The sequence below is a fragment of the Tursiops truncatus genome, chromosome 7, assembly GCF_011762595.2.
Source record: "Tursiops truncatus isolate mTurTru1 chromosome 7, mTurTru1.mat.Y, whole genome shotgun sequence".
In the NCBI taxonomy this organism is placed as follows: Eukaryota; Metazoa; Chordata; class Mammalia; order Artiodactyla; family Delphinidae; genus Tursiops; species Tursiops truncatus.
The window spans coordinates 77,432,319-77,450,628 of record NC_047040.1 but is presented as its reverse complement, the minus strand read 5'-3'; positions in this window follow the sequence as shown (position 1 = coordinate 77,450,628).

The following is an 18,310-nucleotide window of genomic DNA, read 5'->3' as shown; positions in this document are numbered from 1 at the left end:
TCTTTGTATTTAGTTTTTGGTAAGTTGATTAATATGTGTCTTGCCATGTTTCTCCTTGGATTTATCCTGTATGGGACTCTCTGAGCCTCCCGGACTTGACTATTTCCTTTCCCATGTTAGGGAAGTTTTGAAGTATAATCTCTTCAAATATTTCCTCAGTTTGTTTCTTTTTCTCTTCTTCTGGGACCCCTATAATTTGAATGTTGGTGCGTTTAATGTTGTTCCAGAGGTCTCTGAGACTGCCCTCATTTCTTTTCACTCTTTTTTCTTTATTCTGCTCTGCGATAGTTATTTCCCCTGTTTTATCTTCCAGGTCACTTATCCGTTCTTCTGCCTCCACTGTTTTGCTATCGATTCCTTCTAGAGAATTTTTAATTTCTTTTTTTGTGTTGTTCATTACTGTTTGTTTGCTCTTTAGTTTTTCTAGGTCCTTGTTAAACGTTTCTTGTATTTTCTCCATTCTATTTCCAAGATTTTGGATCATCATTACTATCATTATTCTGAATTCTTTTTCAGGTAGACTGCCTATTTCCTCTTCATTTGTTTGGTCTGGTGGATTTTTACCTTCATCTGCTGCATATTTCTCTGTCTTCTCATTTTGCTTGACTTACTTTGGGGTCTCCTTTCCGCAGGCTGCAGGTTTGTAGTTCCCGTTGTTTTTGGTGTCTGCCCTCTGTGGCTAGGTTTGGTTCAGTGGGTTGTGTAGGCTTCCTGGTCGAGGGGCCTGGTGCCTGTGTTCTGGTGGATGAGTCTGAATCTTGTCTTTCTGGTGGGCAGGACCACATCCGGTGGTGTGTTTTGGGGTGTCTATGAACTTATTATGATTTTAGGCAGCCTCTCTGCTAATGGGTGGGGTTGTGTTCCTGTCTTGCTAGTTGTTTGGCATGGGGTGTCCAGCACTGGAGCTTGCTGGTCATTGAGTGTAGCTGGGTCTTAGCATTGAGACGGAGATTTCTGGGAGAGCTCTTGCTGATTGATATAATGTGGGGTCGGAAGGTCTCTGGTGGCCCAGTGTTCTGAGCCCGGCTCTCCCACCTCGGAGGCCAGGCCTGACAGTGGCCAGAGCACCAAGACTCTGTCAGCCACACGGCCAGGTACTTGGGGATTTTCTTGCCTTTTGCGAAGTCTGAGGTCTTCTACCAGCGTTCAGTAGGTGTTCTGTAGGAGTAGTTCCACATGTAGATCTATTTTTGATCTATTTGTGGGGAGAAAGGTGTATTCTGCATCTTACTCCTATGCCATCTTGAAGTTCCTCCTGCATTGAATCTTTTAATGAAGTTATTTTGGAATTCTGAAATCTTTTGGAGTTTTCTGCCTACCAATTAAAATAGGTATCCCATTCTGCTTGCTTAATTTGAGAAACTTTATTTTCAAGTCCATTTCTTAAATAATCTTATCTAATTGAATCAGTCCTCAGAATAGCCATGGTTATTTCCTTGAGGGATTGGCAACAGTTTGATAGGACCCTCAAGTGCAAATGGAGCTTAACCAATGCTTCTATCCTGTCATTCCAACCACAAATGGGATGCAACCCCCATTTCTGCCTCACTAGTTTTGGAGGCCCCCAAAGTAACAGTTACCAAGCTATGTTCTCAGCACACAAATTAATGTTCTTGCCTAATTCTAGGCTCTTTTAATTTTAGGCTGTAAGATTGTACTGTTTTAGAGATATTTATGGCTTATAGGACTCTAGTTCTTAGACATAAAATAAGCAAGTATGCTGGAAGGAGTCTATCCTATCCTATATGAAGATTCTATGTCTTTTAGCTAAGCCTTTGGGCCACCTGGAGCCAAACTAATAACTAAAAGGGATATGCCAATTGTTTGGAAATTGTGCATGGTTTCACAGTGTATCTTGTTGCACAGAAATTTTCTTGAGGTTGGCAGGTGACCCAGTGTCAATTTAACCCATTCTGTAATCAACTTACCCTAACATAGGGGTGTCTTAGAGTTAGGTGGCAAGCACTCTAACAGCTTGTAAATGCTCAACCCATGCCCACCAATTCTGCACCTTTTTATTTGGCTTCTGATGTTCCCATTAGCAATAGCCTTTACTGGACCCACTTGAGCTCAAGTCAAACCTAGTCTGACCCCAGTTTAGTTCTGGTCCCAGTCCAGTTTTTAAGTTGGACCCAGTCCAGTTTTTAAATCAGACCCAGTCTGACTCTGGCCAGTTATCACCAATAGTTTCCAAAGTGGAATCTGGGGATTGAGAAAAGAACTGAACCAGCACACCCCAAAGGATGGGGACTGTGGGCTGATTCCAAACAAATAGGGAACTACAGCTGCCACCAGTAGTTCCCACTTTGGAATCTGCGACAGAACCAAGGACTTGGGTTTCCAAGAAATGGGGAGCTGTGAAAAGCCAATTAGATTGGGAGCTATACACAGAGAGCTAAGCTCAGAACTGAGAGGAACTTAACACCCAGACCTCAGAAACAGCAAGAAAAACAGAGAACTCAAAATGGTTCATGGCTACCATGACTGTGTTTTGCATTTTCCCAAAGCTGGCATAAGTCTCCTTTGATCCCACCACTGCCACTGAATCTGTTAAAAAATTCAACTGAGTAAATCTGAAGATCTAATTGGCTTTATTCAATGACTCAAGAATCAGGCAGAATCCTACGTAGCAAAAAGAAAGAAGTTCTGAGGACCCACACCAAATGGAAGGCTTTTATAAGCAGAAGAGGAAGAAGAAAGAGTGGACTGTTTCAGACAAGGTCATCTTCCTTTAGGGGATGAAAGAAGTCTATGAGGTGGATTGCCTCATAAGTGCTGACCAGGCTGGTTAAGATTACATTCCTGAGGGAGGTTGAATCTGCAGTTAGGTTAGGTATTATGTCTTGGTTTAGTGACATGGGCTTAGCACAAGTGACTCCACTTTGGGCATGCTGTCTCTTTATTTTTTATTAAAAAAAATTTAATGATCACCTTTTTAATTAATTAATTATTTGGCTGTGTTGGGTCTTCGTTGCTGTGCATGGGCTTTCTCTAGTTGTGGTGAGTGGGGGCTACTTTTCATTGCAGTGCACGGGCTTCTCATTGTGGTGGCTTCTCTTGTTGCGGAGCACAGGCTCTAGACACGCGGGCTTCAGTAGTTGTGGCTCGAGGCTCAATAGTTGTGGTGCATGGGCTTAGTTTCTCTGCAGCATGTGGGATCTTCTTGAACCAAGGCTTGAACCCTTGTCCCCTGCATTGGCAGGCAGATTCTTAACCACTGTGCCACCAGGGAAGCCCCAGCACCCCCCATTCTTAGGAGCTTTTTTTAATCATTTCATTAACATAAACTCTGGTGTGGTTGAAAGGGGGCTTGTTATAAATAATAAAAGACCCTCCTTTAACCTTTAACACTCTGGAGCTATTTCAGGAACTGGGGACAAAACCCAGGTATTATAACAAAAGGTGCTCCTTTAACTTTTATCACTTAGGAAATTACATGTGTTGTAGGAGCTCTGGCCAGGAGCCTGGATAACCAAATATACATTTCTTATTATATCACAATATTACAGCCCCTTTATTTCCTAAATGATAGAAGAATTATGGTGTGTCTTAGTCAAGGAAGCGAGTCATAATGCAATAAACATTTGTTAAGCACTTAGTGTATGCTGAGGTCTTGGCAAGTTGCTGTAATATGTAAGACAAGATGCTTTTCCTCAATGACTTTATGATCCAATTGGCAAGAAGAAATTGAAACTTATTGGGGCTCTATGGGGCTCCCAGGCACAGAGGCCTTTTTGTCCCCCATTTCTTGTAGGCAAGACTCCAGCCTCCATGACCTTCCCTGAGTTCCAAAGGGCAGACTTGAATAGTTGCAAATCAAGGGAGGAGCAGCCAGGAAACCACCTGAGGCAAGATTAAAGGGACCATCAAGGTTAGGAGACTGACCACCTGAGACCCTGAACACACCCTAATCTTGTCAGCAGCCCCACCCTTTTGAAACTCTGCAGAAGAAAGAAGAGTGCAGGACTGTTACTGCCTTGATCCTTATTGAATACCCCTGACCAGGAGCCCTGACTATAAGACCTCTACCTATTCCCCAGGGAGGGGGGCACAGTTCTTGAGGTGCTAGCCTGCTGTGTTCCCCTCTTTGCCTGGCAAAGAATAAAGCCACCCTTTCTCCTCCAAAACTCTTTCCATATCTCATTTTGGCCTCGGTGTACAGGGAGCCAAGATTTTGGTAACAAAATTAAGGAGGAAGAAAACAGAAATCAATAAAAGACTAAGTTGGTGGATACTAAGAATGCAGTAGAAGTTTGGAGAAAGGAGTAATCAGCATGGGCTGCAGTATTAAGGGATGACTTCCTGTAGGAGTGATACTTAAGCTGGTATTGAAAGATGAACTGAAATTAGAAATCTGTGTCGTGGTGGGGGTTTAACATTTTACGTAAAGGTTTTTAGCCTGGGATCCATGCTTGAGCTTCAGAAAACCCCTGAAATTGTTTTCCAAATTTTGGGCATATTTGTGCTTGTGCATTTTTCTCATGAGTGGGTCCATAATGTTTATCAGCTTCTCAAAGGGGTCTGGGATCACTCAAAAGTAAAGAACTAGCACTTAAAATTGCATATTCAGGAACAGGGGACCTTCAATCTTGATCTTGTCCCAGGAAGTGGCAAAATAGTACAGTTAATGTCATCTCAACACTTATAGTAATGAAATACCAGAGAGCAGTCTCTAACATGCAATGTGATTAAGCTTTGAGAGGGGGAATAAAGGGGCTAAACACATTCCTGACAGCAGTAGCAGCAGGAGAAAAGCCACTTTCTCCAACTTTCTCTACTATAATCAGTTTTCTAGACATGTGTAAGTCTTTCCTTTGGATTTTCTAACTTAAACTGAATACAGTATATACATACATATTAGATATATATGTGTGTGTGTATATATATATATAAACTACATATATATGGAGTTTCTGCTCTTACAGTGGAAAAGTGTTAAGTTTCTAGAAAATAAATAAATCTGATAAATTAAAACATGTTAGATTTTTCTTTTCTCAAACTTGAGAATGCTTATACTTTACTCCTGTGCAATCCCCACTCCCCCTCCATTGAACACAAAGGTGTTACCAAGCAAGGGCTTCTGTGCCCACAGTGCAGAAAGCCAAACTCTGATAGTGGGTATCTGCAGCAAAGTAAGTTTATTTGCAGGGTGCCAAGCAAGGAGAGCAGGCAGCTCATGCTCAAAAGACCCAAACTCCCCAATGGCTTGCAGGTGAGGGTTTTTAAAGACAGTATTAGGGAAGAGGGTTGTAGGATGCATGATCAGCTGGTGGACCTTCTGATTGGTTGGTGGTGAGGTAACAGGGTGATGGTTAGGAAATGTCAATCATCAACCTTCTGGTTCCAGCTAGTCTGGGGTCACATATAGTGCTTGTGGTCAGCATAGAGTCACCATCCTCTACCAGTGGGGGGTCTTAGTTTCTGCAGAACAGCTCAGAGATGTGCATCAATTGTTATCTATATCCTTTCAGGAGGAACTAGGAGACCTGTGACTCTATTGTCCTAATCATTAACTGCTTGAGCCTGCTCTTTGGAACTTGGGGAAGGCCTATGGGCTTTTGTACCCTGGAAGTCCCCTCAGGGTTCTGCTTGGTTTGAAAAGGACAGAAGGGTAAGCAATCCTGGGTAATCTGTACAAAATGTTTCTCTTTATTTCCCACATCTGTCTTGAAGGTAACAAAAACATCTTTCCTTTTCCTTTTTCCTTAGAATTTTGTGTCTAATTTAAAGACATGCTTGATAAGCATAGAAATCTTAACTAAGATGCAAATTTCTGTTTAAAAAGGGGCATGAAAAAATCGAATCCATTACTTAGAACTCTTTACCCAATTACTTTCACTCTATCATAGTTTCTGAGGGTGCCAGCTGTGTTTTCCTTATGATAAAGGCAGCAATTTGAGTAAATTAAAGAATGTTTGCAATTGATGTGTACAGAGCTGTCCTTGGAAGTGTACATGGTATTTTCGAGATGAAAGACTCTAATAAGTGTTTTGTCTTTTCAGTGTTAGGACTGGTAAGATGCTGTCCCTTTTCTTTCTCAGTTATGATGAGAAAACTAACATGGCATGACATTTTATATAATAATATCTGTACTAGTTTCCTAGGGCTGCTATTGCAAAGTACCACAACCTGGTGGCCTAAAATAGCAAAAATTTATCATCTCACTGTTCTGGAGGTAGAAGTCTGAGATAAGATGTTGGCAGGGTTAGTTCTTCCTGATGGTTATGAAGAAGAATCTGTTCCATATCGTTCTCTCACCTGGTGGTTGGCTGGCAATATTTGGCATTCCTTAGCTTGTGGACACATCACCCCAGTCTCTGCCTTCATTTTCACATGGTGTTCTCTGTATATGCCTGTTTGTGCCCACATTTCTCCTTTTCATAAAAACACCAGTCATACTGGTCCTATATGGCCTCACCCTAACTTGATTAACTATATCTGTGATGACCCTATTTCCAAATAACATCACATTCTCAGGTACTAGGGGTTAGGACTTTAACACATAAAATTTTGGGGGACACAATTCAGCCCCAAAGAATATCACTCATTAGACATCTTCTGTATGACTTGGTCAAAGCATAAACACATGATGACTGGAAGATGTTTTCAAAAAGTTTTTCACAGTATTGAACCAGTAGCACAATCATAAGATCTGACAGTTTACTGAGCTCATTACTCAATGTCAGAAAGAGCCTTACATTCTGATTGTTTATCAAATACAAGTGATTTTTGATGTCCTATGTGAATTGCTGGTATCGTGAATTATCTGCACATATTATAAGACTATTATTCCTTGATAACACAGCATTTTGGGGGGGTAAATACAATGAGAGCCTGTTTCTACATACTTCTTGTGACAGTGGTTACTATGCCACATGGATTATGCCCATGAGTAGAATTGTGTCATTACCACTGAGAAGCAGCTCCTGCCATGTCAGGCTGGGGATGTCAAAGTCAAGGCTTGCTCTGGGGGGAGGTCAGAAGGCAAGATATCAGGTACAGCTTCTGTTTTCTTCTTTTCTCCCTCCACCTCCCTCGTTCTCTAGGTCAAGCAGAATAAGGAGGGATCGTCTCCTTGACAGTAGCCGTGTTTAGATTCAGACCTAGGCAGAGATGGCAGTTTGCCTGTGGCACCAATAGTCTGTCTAACTTTTCCAAGCTCCTATCAGACAGTTATGGTACATGCAGAACTATATCCAGAGTGTAATACTAAAATAATATGTATAGCCAAGTTTATAAAGTAAATTTCACTTTTACTCATTTATTCATTCATATGTCCATTCAACAGTCACTGAGAACCTCTGCAAATGAAGGGTTAAGGCCAAGGGCCTTGAGAGTCAGATATGTATGAGTTATGATCTGGATTCTATTATTAACTAATTATGTGAGCTTAGAAGGCATCTCTATATTTCTTTTTTTTTAAATTAATTATTTTATGTTTGGCTGCGTTGGGTCTTTGTTGCTGCACACAGGCTTTCTCTGGTTGTGGTGAGCAGAGGCTACCCTTTGTTGCAGTGTGTGCGCTTCTCATTGTGGTGGCTTCTCTTGTTGCAGAGCACTGGCTCTAGGCGTGAGGGCTTCAGTAGTTGTGGCGTGCGGGCTCAGTAGCTGTGGCTCGCGGGCTGTAGAGCACAGGGTCAGTAGTTGTGGCCCACAGGCTTATTTGCTCCACGGCATGTGGGATCTTCCTGGACCAGGGCTTGAACCTGTGTCCCTTGCCTTGGCAGGTGGATTCTTAACCACTGCGCCACCAGGGAAGCCCAGAAAGCTTCTTTATATTTCTGTTGGATATTTTTGCAACTCAATTTCCTGATCTGTATATATTTGAAATGATAATACTGTTATGATAGATTACATTATACATTTGGGTGTAAGAACCCCCAAATCTCAGTAGCCTGAAATGACAAAAGTTTGCTTCCTGCTTATGCTACGTGTCTGTCATTGCTGGCTGCATTCTCTACACCACACGGGCTGCCGTCCAGAATGACAGAACATTTGGAACATTTCCCATTGCTATGGGAGAGGGAAAAAGAGATCTGGAGGGGCATTTTTATCATTTCTGCTCACAACGCATTGGCCAGAACCAGTCACCGACCCCACCCAACCACAAGGGGCCAGGAATTGTGTTACTAACCGTGAGAGCTGGAAAGACCTGGTGAACAACACACAGACTGTCACAAATACCCTTCTATAGGTATAAAGAAGGATTTCATGAGATTATTTGTGTGTGAGTAAATATATAAAGTGACTGGTACAGTGACTGGCAGGCACGTGGTAGACTCTCAATAATAGTATTTATTATTATTGTAGTACATTATTACTATTAAGCACCTACTACATGCCAAGCACTGAGCTAGGTACTGGGAAGCCATAGATTATCAATGAAACTCCATCTAGGGGCAAGGAGTGAGAAAGGTGTGACTTAGGAGGGCTACTGCCAGTTACCGTGAATGAACAAATTAATAAATCCACTTTGTTAATTGGTCATAAGGGAAGTAGGCTAGAGCAGTGTCCAAATATTGTCTCATTTAACCCTCACACCATCCTATAAATTCAGGATTATTTATGCCAGTTCACAAATGAGGGAGTTAAAGCACAGGAGGTTTATGTGATCTACACAAAGTCACATTGCTAGCAGAGGTCAAACTGGTGTCCTGGGGACAATACCAGAAAATGCTCTAAGGACTGGTATGCTACTACTTGCTCGGTGATATTAGGGGCCTGGGCTTGGGGTAGATTTAGTAGATTTGATAAATATCAATAAATTGAGTTAACTGTGGATTTGGGTTGGTATTGGTATGATTTTCTTTTGTTATTCAATTATCTCAATGTAAAAATGGGATAATAATAACAACCATTTGATAGGATCTTTCTTTTCCTTTTTTTTTTTTTTTTTTTCAGTACGCGGGCCTCTCACTGTCGTGGCTTCTCCCGTTGCGGAGCACAGGCTCCGGATACGCAGGCTTAGCGGCCATGTCTCACGGACCTAGCCGCTCCGCGGCATGCGGGATCTTCCCGGACCGGGGCACGAACCCGTTGTCCCCTGCATCAGCAGGCGGACTCTCAACCACTGTGCCACCAGGGAAGCCCGATAGGATCTTTTTGTGAAATAATGTGATAATAGTTTTAAGTTTTAAAAATAATAATGTATGGACAGTAAACACTCAAAAAATGTTTACTGTCATTAGTTTTCTCTCACATGCATTGCATTTAATTGATAATTAGAAAGTACAGATGAAGTAATAAAAATAACTGGTTTCCTCTGTAATCTCTGGGCCTGGTTGCTACTTTGTCAGGAAGTAGCAAGGAAGTGAAGGCTTTTCCATAAACCCAGAGGGATTCATTGTAGCAGCCTATCCTGTATGTAGAATTCTCACCTGCTTAAAGTCCAAAGCCAGTTGAAGCCATCTGTCCCAGCCACCGGGCCTTGGGCCTCTTTCAGGGCTCAGGGACAGAAACAGACCATTCCTCAGAGGGAGCAGGCTAACCAAGAAATTGTTATAAAGTTGCCTTTCCTGTTCCTCCTGCCCAATCTGAGTTAGGATGAAATCTAGGCATGGTAGCAATGATCATGTGTGAGTGTAACCTTCTCAGCAGGCAGCAGTATAAGGCAGTGGTTGAGACCATGGAACTAGATTTGTCTTGTTAGCTCTTTGTTGCTCTCTCCTTGTGTGATACCAGCCCTGGACACTGGTTTATTCAGCAGGAACATAGGTATGACCAAGAGTATATAAAGCACTTAGGAATACTGTCTGGCAGATAACAAGCACTTGAAAGCCGCAGGTCCCCTAACACAGCTGGGATTCTAACCCAGGTGTTTACTGAGCATCTGCTGTGTGAAAAAGGCCCATATGGTCTCTGTTCCCACACAATTCCCATTTATGAACTGGGTCCAAGTCCAAGGTCTTTCACTAGACCTCAGTTGTTATACAGTAGGAGAAAGGGAATACATGATAACTAAAGTCACATATGTGACTTTAACTAGTACTTCTTACATGTTATTAATTTTCCTCATTTGTAAAAGTATCAAACAATAAAGAAGCATTTAGGATGTAATGTCAAAGCCCCTCTCTGTTCTCTTTGCTCTCAATACACATACACACACACATCTATATTATAAAAGAAAGAAATCATATATCTATGTAAAAGCACATATATAAATATATATGTATATACGTATACATTATGTACACACACATCTATACTGTAAAAGAAAGAAACTACATTGCATACAAAATTGTGTGTTTTATACATTTTCACTTAAGTATATGTATCTGAGATTTATCCATGTTGATACATGCACATCTAGTCCATTTTATGACTATAGCATAATTTTTTCAATACTCCCTATGAACACAGTATTTTTCCTTCAAAATGTTTTTTCTTACAAACGGTGCTGCAATGGACATTTTTTTTTTTAGTACATATGAGAATATTTATTTAGATTAGAATCTTAGAAGTGGAATTGCTGGGTCTAAGTGTTTGTTCATTTATAAAGTTTTGCAAAGACTAATAATTACCTTTTAAAAGGGCTTTACCAATTTTTACTCCCATCAACAGTATATAATAATGCATGTTTCCTTGCATCCTCTCCACAACTTCCAGTTACCAATCTTTTAAATGTTTGTTAATCTTAGGAAAATAAATAAAATTTTATGGCTGCTTTAGTATGTATTTCCCTGAATACTCAAGAAGCAGAGAATAATTTCTTATGTTCACTATTTGTACTTTTTTTTTTTTTTTTGTGGTATGCGGCCCTCTCACTGCTGTGGCCTCTCCTGTTGTGGAGCACAGGTCCCAGACGCGCAGGCTCAGCGGCCATGGGTCACGGGCCTAGCCACTCCGCGGCATGTGGGATCTTCCCGGACCGGGGCACGAACCTGTGTCCCCTGCATCGGCAGGCAGACTCTCAACCACTGCACCACCAGGGAAGCCCTGTGCTTATTCTTGATTTTAGTAGGATTATTTCTAATATTTCAACCTTAAACAGGATGCTTATAATTGCTTATAATTACTATTTATCAAATTTAACAAAATCAAATCCTTTGTAGCATATACTGATATGATTATATAAGACTATATTATATATACCTATATATACATTAATTTACTATATTAATATAGTGAATTGTACTGACAGGCTTGGTAATGAGCAAAGGTGAATCAGCTTTCCACTGTTTGGAAAGACCTTACTTTGTCAGAGTGTATTGTTCTTTTTAATAAAGTGATATATTAAATTTATTTATTTATTTATTTATTTGCGGTACGCGGGCCTCTCACTGTTATGGCCTCTCCCGTTGTGGAGCACAGGTTCCGGACACGCAGGCTCAGTGGCCATGGCTCATGGGTCCAGCCGCTCCGTGGCATGTGGGATCTTCCCGGACCGGGGCACAAACCCGTGTCCCCTGCATCGGCAGGCGGACTCTCAACCACTGTGCCACCAGGGAAGCCTGATATATTAAATTTATTAATATCTTCTTTAGGACTTTTATATCTACATACATAGGTGTTATGAAACTAGAGGATTACGCTAGCCTTGAGAATAGGTTAAGACTCTATCTTTTCTATGCCCTGTATATATAATATAAAGTTTTCCTAATCTTTGGATGTTTGGAAGAACATCCACTTAAAACCTGATGTTTGATGCCTTTTTAAGGGGTAGAGCATTCATAACCTTTTCAAGTTCTTCTATGATCATGCTTTCTTTCCTTCTTGAGTCAATTGCTAAAAGTTGCTTTAACAAACTTTCATCTAGTCAGGAAGGCAGGAGAGTTTATGGGCATCCTGGCCTCTGACTCTTAGCCACCTGCCTTGGAGACACAGTCCCTTGTACAGTTGAGGGAGGTTGCATAACCAGGATGCTTGTTCTAAAACTGATGATTTGCTTCTATAGGAGAAATATGTATCTCATTAGGTGTCAATTTGGAGAATTGTACAAGGAAAGATTTTTCACCCTAGAGGCCTCTTATTCCATTATTTTAGGGATACATGTATCTAACTAAAACTCACTCAGAAGAAAACAGTGATACCAACTTAGCCAAGGAAATGCTGTCTCAGGGAGTATCCCAGCAGTCTTTTCATGTGCGAGGCAGGAAAGTGTCCTCATACTGGGATAGAAAGAGGGCCATTCCCGGGGTGAGCTACTTCAGCTAATTAAATCCATTTTAAGACCAGAGGTCCTTTTGTAACCTCAGAACCAGCCCCTAACTGGCCTGTCTCTAACAAGATACTGAGTTGTTTTTCAGAGACAACAGAACAAAACCACCAGTCATGCAGCCAAAGCATACACAGAAGAGAAAAATTTTACCTCAAACAACACATGGAACCAGCGTGTCTAAACCCCCAGGGCCAAAGGACTGGGACATGACCGGAACAAGCTGGAACCCTTTCAGAGGCGAAGGGTCCGCTGTCCAGGAAGATCCAGTGCTGAAGCCCCTACACCATACCTTACCCTAAAGAGCCAAGTTCCAAAGGCCTCCAATGGAAACCTGCCCCACCAGCGCTTCCACATACCACTCCTCCTCCCCTAACTCAGAAAAGTTTGACTGAACCCCAGATCTAGGAGACAGATCTGAGCTGTGCCTCCTGTTTCCTTGCTGGTTGACCTAGCAATAAAGCTTTTTCTTTTCTCAAAAGCTGGTGCATAGTATTGGTTTCTATGCATGTCAGGTAGCAAGCCCTTTGCTTGGTAACACTTCTACTTGTGTTCTTCATCAGTGTTGGGAAAAGAACTTATCAGTTTTCTCACATTCCTCCCTGTAGAGCAAGAAACCTAGAAATGTTTGTATCTTAAAAGTGACTACAGGGCTTCCCTGGTGGCGCAGTGGTTGAGAGTCCGCCTGCCGATGCAGGGGACACGGGTTCGTGCCCCGGTCTGGGAAGATCCCACATGCCGCGGAGCGGCTGGGCCCGTGAGCCATGGCCGCTGAGCCTGTGCGTCCGGAGCCTGTGCTCCGCAACGGGAGAGGCCACAACAGTGAGAGGCCCATATACAGCAAAAAAAAAAAAAAAAAAAAAAAGTGACTACAGATTATGAAATGTATTGTCTACCACAAACTCAAAGGCAACATGGGACATTATGAGGCATGTATGGAGAGCGATAGGTTTCTTCAAACCCCTGATCCTATTTTGATATAGGGGAAATTAGGTTAAAATTAACATCCAGGGAAGACTTAAGAGAACAAAGAGGTAAATTTCTATCTGAGTCTGTGGTTATATTTATGTAGGCATGGCCATTGGGAAGGTTAGCTTTGATGAGAAGTGTTTTGGGTTGATTGTATGTGTGAACTCCCACCTCCCTCCACCATCACAAATGCCACTGCATTCTCTTTGTGCTTCTACCACTTTTACTTCACTGCATATTAACCATATGTCTGGTTCCCACCTGCAATCCCTCTCATTCTTTCCCCTACCCTACATGGGATGGCAGAACAATTCTGATAAACCATATTAGGAGAAAAGAACTAAGAAATAGCTACTTTGTTCCAGTCTCTGTGCTACTGTGTTTTCCATATGTTAAATGAGGCAATTGCCCCTAACAATGGTTCTCAAACCTAAAGATGAATCATGTGGTTAGTATTTTTAATTTGATTCTTGGTACGGAAATTTGAGTCCTGCTGACTTAGCTACAAGAGCTCAGCTTCTCTATTAGGCAAACTTTCATTGAATACATGTTTGCTACTTATATGTATGTGGCATTGATAAGTGTATTAACCATTTTAAGCTTAGTCTCTTCATCAGAAAATGAGTATATTAATAACAATATTAAGAATAAATGAAATTAAATGTATGTATTGAGGGCTTAACATAATGCCTGAAACACTGTCAGCAATCAATGTCAGTTATCATTACTCGAGTCAGAAGACCTGGATTATTCCCCTAAGTAGTGTGTTACTCTGGACAATTTATATCATTTCTTTGTGCTGATATTTAATCATCTGCAAAGTACATTTACATTTTTCTTTTTTTCTTTCTATTTTTTAAAAATAATTTTGTGATGTGTTTTTACACCTCTTAATCCTCAAATAACTTTGTGTATTATTTATTGTTTGGAGGAGGAACTTTTAACAATGAATTAATAAATGATAGATGGGGATTTGAACACAAGTTCTCTGATACTTGTTCCTCATTCTTTTGTCTCTATATCACAGTGGTCCTCAAATAAAGGAGTTGAACACATGATCTCTATGGTCCCTTGTATCACTAAAAATGTTTGCATTGAATGTTTTACTCTTAAGGACAGCTCTAAAAGAATTGGGTGCCCAGGGTGAAAATCTACATCTGAAATGGTCAAAACAACAACCATAACAAATGAAGAACTATAATGGCTAACTGTGCAAAAAATGCAGGAAAATTGAGACCCATTGTGAGGACCCCAGTTACCTTCAAATATGAGCTTAAAGTCCAAATTCCAGCTGACTCTGTGAAGCAGCCTCCCCACTACCTCTACTTCCACTGCCACCACTCCCCCATAGATAAGATATTCAAAGGAAGAGAGCTGAGGAACCCAATCACACTGGTGAGACCAAGAGTGGATTCAAATCTGGTTTCTGAACAGTGTTTGTGAGAGGTGAGGTATGACCTCTCAGTTGCTACAGGGTACCTCCCTCCCTGTATAGTCACCAGAAACCTGGGAATAAAATGAGCATGCAGTCTACCAAACTGAAATATCTTCATTTGAAGTTTGGAGGCCATGGGTCTATACAAATAGAGCGGGGTTTTTTTCTGTTTCCTCAGACCCTTATGCATTCAGGTTTTGTTTTCAGCATTCTTATAGCACACCAAGGCAAGTGTGACAGAGCCCAGAATTTAAAGAAAGAGCAAGAGCTGTGGAACTGCTGGCTAAAAACTGGGATGTCCAAAGCTGATAACCAAAGATGGGAAGTAATGCATATTCCTAAAGAGCTCCAGCAATTAGCGTCAGTGTCTTGCCTACAGGGCTTACAACCAGGGGACAGTGTATAACCAGCGGTACCACCAACTATCTGCCTTGCCCAGGTCTCCCAACTCAAAGTAAGTAGAACATGGAGGGGATGGAGGAAATGTTATGAGTGGTTTACTTTCCCTTCCTTCTTATAGGGTAATGATCTCTTCTCTCTAAAGCCAAGGGATTGGGTCTCCTAGAGAGTTCCTCATAGCTGCTGGGAGTAACCTCCAAGCAGGGCAAGCTAGCATTTTGTTATCCACAGAATGCTTAATGTGCTGTAGAACCTTCAGGCACAACTTGAATGTCTTCAGAGTTATATGGAGAGACAGTTCTTGGAGAATGTACCATGAAACTAGGAATTCCCTTATATTATAGGGTGATTACAGTTTTTGCCCAACCTGAGACACTTTTGAAAGTGAAAGGGGATACTATAATTATCTCTGAACAACAGTTGTAAAATACGTCAACCAGGATGTCTGATTACTCTATCTAAATTTACTTTAATATACTTCATCACAAAGAGTGTGATATATGCACGCTAATTAGTTTTAATCTACTAACCCTATGGGTGATTAGTTAGTATTTGAAGTCCTCTGATTGGGCATGCACACTCCCAGAGTAGTTAGTTAACATTTGAATGACTGACTAATCAGGAACCTACTCTCAGAAGGCACATTGGCTTCACTTATCTTTGTTAATTAGCATAGAAAATTTTCTTTAGTGAAATCAGTGGTGCTCAAGATATGTGGGGAGACCAGTAATACTGTACAGCCAGTTTCCCCCTTGTATGAACAGGATATAACTACTCAGGAAATTCAAGAGCCTACACTATTTGGAATGGCCCCCTAGATTTAGGATTCCAAGGAAATAGAGAGACTGTTTTCAATTTCGTAATGGAAGATTTTGTTACTTGACTCTGACCAGAAGGCTAACTGAATATCATTGTGTCTGCTTCAAGAGAACCTCTCATGCATGGTTGGACAGAAAGCTAGAATTTTATTAGATTTGCAGTACAGGTTGTAAGACTGTTTTCCTGCCTTCTATAACACTTGCCTGTATGGGTAGCAAATTTATTGTAGCATACCACATGGTAGCAAAGTTGAGGGGAAGGACCTATTTAGTCCTTACTTACCTCTAACCACAGGAGACTACAGATATCTTCTATGAAGATCCATATTGGCTTAGGCCAGTGTGTGACACTTGTCATTTTCAGCTTCCTCCCCACTATGGAAAAGAGAGGATGCTTGACATTAGTCCTCTGAGATCTGGGGTAACGTTTGAACCTGGGGATAAATGCTCATTGGGGCCTGGAGATTTCTAACACAGGGAGGCCAATGGAGTAACGTATCTTCCTGAAGTAACTCTGCTACAATGCATCTAGGAAGTGGAGGTGGGCGGGGTAATTGCTAAGACGTCCAATTATCCAAGATTCTTGAACAGTGTGGAAGAGGATTCTAAAGGAAGGAACCCAGAGATTACAGGGGGGGCAGGACCTGTGGGCTAGAGAAGCGGTTGCGCATTGTATCCTTGGAAGGTCCATGAGAGACACGGCTATCATTTCTAAAAGGGGCCTCCTTGATAGAGGGGGCCAGAGTAAAGTTTTACATCATTCCAAGAAAACCATGTACCATGATTATGCAGTGACTGCTGCATCAGCAGAGGCTTTCAGCCCTAGCTGGTAGAACCAGAGCAAGGTGGCGGGAAACCCCTTTCTAATATTGACAAGTAATCTTCCCATAACTCTCCCTTCCCATCCCTCTTCCCTGTCCTCACAGCATAGGTCCTGGAAGAGGAAGAGGGAATATAAGTCTCAGTGCCTCTTTCTCTCTCCTCACTTCAAGCTCTCGGAAACAGAGAAATGGATATTTTACTAAAGATTTTATAGGCTAAGCAGTGGTTTCAGGATGTACCAAGAGAAGGAAGTGATTAAATTCCAACTGTTTATCTCTGTTCTTTCTCCAAACTCTTCCCTCATTTGCCCTAGAAAAACTCTCCTCTAACTTTCTCTTTACATATGGTTTAAATTAGTAGCTTCAGTGAGACTGCTACCATCAATCAGGGGAAATCTGTGGGAGTGTTTTTAGACTGTTTCCATAGAGGGAGGATACCACTGGTTTTGATGAGCTGGAGCCAGAGAAGCTAAACGTCCTACAATATGCAGCAAAGTCCCACATAACAAAGAATTGCACCATGTCTTCCATGACTCTTGACTGTCCTGCTGGATATTCATGTACGTGAGAAGCTCTAATTATCTGAGGCTAGAACTTACCCAAGTGTGTATGTGCATATGTGTGTTTGTGTGTATGCTGTGTGGCATGATTTTAATACACACCATGTTTTTCAGGAATGCAACTACCATGCAAATCAAAAGAAGTTGGTGGCTTAGTCTTAAAATTTTCTAAGAGAGTGTTTTTCATTTCAGATAATCACATCATTAATGCCTATACCACTTATGGCATTTGAGAACCTAATGAAACCTACCAATATCAGTCTGCATTTACAGCTACCGCAATCTGATGATTCCAACATTGGCACAAGCATCTGACTACCTCCTTAAGCGTTACGTGTAGTCAAGGCTGGGCAGTTACACATTCAAATACTATTCAAATATTGTCTTTTCTATAATTAGCATTGCCATGTTTAACAAATAAAAATATAGGAAGCCCAGTTAAATTTCAGATAAGCAACAAATAAATTTTGAGTATAAATATGTCCTAAATATTGTCAATCTATTTGGCAACCCTATTTATAGTTCAGTTAGGAAATTTTATTGAATTGCTTGAAATGTGTGTGGATTGGAAATATTATCTAATAATTTAATTTTTGAAGGTTAAAGGGATATTACTGAATGTTTAACATAAGAAGGGACCAGTGGAGCTAGATAGAATTTAAAACTACTGGTATAGTGTAAAACAGATATAGCAAAGGAGGAACTACCTATTGTCTACAACATGCTCCTGGGGCAAAGGGTCTCACACTTACTATCCCCATCTCTACCCACTCAAATAGTTAAATAAATGTTCTCTCAATTAAAAAAAAATCTTCCTTACAAAAAATTGTGCTGCTAAGAAACAGGTTTTCTTCATTTTTTTTACATCTAAATCCAGATTTAATCAAAGTACATGTTCTCTCTATGGGGAAGAGGAGAGATACAGCACTGATGATCTAAAACACCTGAAACACTGTAACAATTCAGGTGTTGATATTAATAAGTACACCTTCTCTCCTCAAACCTAATTGTCATTTGTAATGCTTCCCAGACACTAAGATAACTTTTCTGTGTCTTTTGAGATAGATGTATAACTTTAATTTCTGCAACTTTAATATTTAATTAAAATATTGCTACCAAAATGGATAATATTTTAAGGTAGTATGCTCTACTGG